Raw genomic sequence first — 3,359 nt, 5'->3', positions numbered from 1 at the left:
TTAACCTCCCTTCCAGCTCGCATTTAAAATTTAAAATGTACAAACCAAATGAAAAGAAGCAGCATGTTACAGAGTGATGGCAGATGATATGTGCTTTCATGTTTTTCTGGTCCCTCTTAACCTTTGTTTGTCACTTTCTTGCTCTCTTTTGACTGTCCATTTTGACTCTGTAAAATAGGGACTGAAAGCACCAACATCATTGTTTAAGAGGCTAAATAGAACACCCAGCACAAATACAGGCTCTTAGGAGCATTCAGAAGCTATAAGTCCACATCCACCATGCCCTGTGAGTGCTTCTTCTCGTCTGTCATGGGCTGAGGTCCAGTAAACTGTAAATCAAGCACACTGGTAAAGTTCCCAAGACCGGGTGAAGACCTAGATGTAAAGCGCATGAGCTTTGACCTTCCAGCCTAAAGACTGAGTGAGCAGTTCCAAGACTCCTGAGCTCATGGTTCCCTGTGGATGTTTCCTTCACACCTCCACCATGACCAGGGCTTGGGGAGGGAGTGGTTCCTTAATGTCCCTTGTCACACCTATAATAGTATGAAGGACATAGCAGGGCCAAAGGTTGAGTGACCTGGGGAGTCAACTGAGGGGGAAAGGGAAATGACAAACTGATCTCAAAGTTAGTGCCCTTTATTCTGTTCTTGTGGGGGGAGAATTGGGGTCTGGGCAGGGATTCTAGCTGGAAGGTGAGATACAGGCCAGGCTTTCAATTATGGCAAAGATCAGGATGGAAGGGGCCATCTGAGGTTAGGCCCAGCTACTGGGCCTACTTCCCAGTTAGCTTGGTCAGTTTCACATTCAACTAGACCAGGTGGGGTTCAGCCACTGCCTCATCCAACTTCCTAGGCAAGAAGTAGACCTCAATGGGATACTTGTCTGGAAAGTCCACAGTTCAATGTGTGCCAGCACTTGACTAGTGAAGGAGTTGCTCACCCCAAAACTGGGGTGGCCCTAGGCATAACCCAGGTTAATCAACTGGCCTTCAGCCAGTAGGATGTTGCGGTGCCTATTCTTCAAGCAGTATCTGTCCACCTGGGGCTTTATATTCACTTTCTTTACAGCATTGTCATTAAACTACTTGATATCAGTCTTCATGTGCAAGTGACCTAAATGTTACACACAATAGCATCATCCTTCAACAGATCAAAATACCTGCCAAGTATGATATCAGCACAGCCTGTGGTTGTGACAAAGATGTTGCCCTCCTGACAGGCCTCATCCATGGTGATCACTTCATAGCCCTTCACGGCGGTCTGCAATTCATTAATGGAGTCAATCTCGGCAATGATAACGCGGAACCCCAAAACCTCTCAAGGCTTGGGCACAGCCCTTGTCCATGCCACCATAGCCTGCCACAACTGCCACGTTTCCCACAATCATCTCATCTATGGCCCTCTTGATGCTGTCTATGAGGGACTTCCGGCAACCATACAGGTTGTCAAACTTGCTCTTGGTCACGGAATCATTGATATTGATGGAAGGCACTTTCAGAATCCCATTGGCCTTCATCTTGTATAGGCTGTGAACCCCAGGTGGGTCTTCTCAGAAATGTCTTGGATGCCCGACAGGAGTTGTGAGTACTTGGTGTGGGTAAGGTTGGTGAGGTCACCACTGTCAACCAGAATCATGTTGAGGGGCCCGTCCTTGAAGTATAGGGTTTGTTGAATGCACCACAGATAATCCTCATCTGTTTCACCCTTCCAGGCATACACTGGAATGCCAGCCTTGGAAATGGCAGCTGCTGCATGGTCCTGAGTGCAGATGTTGCACCTGTACCACTGCCCCTCAGCACCAAGACCAAGGAGGGTCTCAGTAAGGACAGCTGTCTCCACAGTCACACGTAGGCATCCAGGAATGTGGGCACCCTTCAGAGGCTTGGAGGCTGAGTACATCTGCTGCACGCACATCAGGCCTGGCATCTCATTCTTATGATGTCCAGGGCCTTGCATTCTCAAGAGGCCAGACTGATGTCAGTGACTTATCTATCATGCTGGTGATGTTTCTGCACTGAATGACAAGGGTAAAGGGGGCCATGTCTTGAGCTAGGGAGAAGCACTAGGTTGGTGATGCAAGCCAGAGAAAGAGATCTTGAATAAAGAATAATTGGCTAAAAAACTGCATCTAAATTATTTCATTATGTAATGTTTGAGTTAGTTTTAATGATTGGTGAATATTCATGTGGACTTCAGTTGCTGTCATCTGTATACCAGGAAGTAGTTGTTGTTGCTTTTGCTATTGTTAAGTGCTGTTGAGTCAGTACTGACTCATAGCAACTTTATGCACAACTGAATGAAACTCTGCTTGGTCGTGGGCCAATCTCACTGTTGTTACTATGTTTGTGCCCATTGCTGCTGCCAGTATACCAGTCCATCTCATTGGGGGTCTTCCTCTTTTTTGTTACCCTCCACTTTATCAATCATGATTTTCTTTTCCAGGGACTGGTCCCTCCTGATAACGTATCCAAAGTATGAGAGATGAATTACTACCAAGATATAGTACTCCTACAGAAATCATATTTTTTCTTTTTACTTCTATCCTCATCTTTCTGTGTATATGCATATTCTCTGAGAGTGGCAAATCTCGCATTGATTTTTATATAATTTTAATTATATTTTAATGTGGCTTATTTTCAATGTACAATCATTGGTATTTAAAATATTAAAGGTTTTCTATAACATCATCAGTATCATTCACTTTTACATTTTCTTTGTTTTGTAGTGCTATTGTTGATGCAGTGTTGTTGAGTTTGTTCCAACTCATAGTGACTCTATTTAGGGTTTCCAAAGAGCAGTTGGTGAGTTTGAACTGTTGACTTTGTGGTTCGAAGTCCTGTGCTGATCCTACAGTACCACAGTAGTAGGGACCTGAATTTCCAATAATGTTATGAGATCTTTTCTCAGAATATGTACCAATGGCGTAGAGGACAAAAATAAGTTAATCTCAGGAGATCCACAGAAGATCAACAATCATTCATCTGCTCCCCAGATAAAACAAATTAAAAAAAAAAAAAAAATCAAAAAGCACTAAGTGTAAATCTAATGTTCTGTATATGTTATATAAATATTCTGTGTAAATAGCATCCTGTTTGATAAGACTGATCATTAGAAATTGAGGAAACATTAGTAACAGTAAAAGTGATAAAGCCATTAGATATAGGCTTTGCTATACTTAGATGAACTCTATCTCATCCCTTTCACAGGCTTCGTTGACAAGTAATTCTACTATTTGTTCTGGTTCATTTCATCATCTGAAATTAGTTGAAATAATAATTTTGAAATAAACCTGATGAAAATATGTAGTTACAAGGCATATTATACTCCAATTGTAACCAGATGTTACTTCAAAATATGTCC

At 42.6% G+C, this 3,359-nt stretch overlaps 1 pseudogene; it reads right to left on the bottom strand.

The window, feature by feature from the left end:
* Positions 1-712: 712 nt before the first annotated feature.
* LOC102838477 lies at positions 713-1,972 on the bottom strand (annotated as a pseudogene).
* Positions 1,973-3,359: the final 1,387 nt, after the last annotated feature.

The sequence above is a fragment of the Chrysochloris asiatica genome, unplaced genomic scaffold, assembly GCF_000296735.1.
Source record: "Chrysochloris asiatica unplaced genomic scaffold, ChrAsi1.0 scaffold00112, whole genome shotgun sequence".
NCBI classification, from domain to species: Eukaryota; Metazoa; Chordata; class Mammalia; order Afrosoricida; family Chrysochloridae; genus Chrysochloris; species Chrysochloris asiatica.
This window is presented reverse-complemented; position numbering and strand designations above follow the sequence as displayed.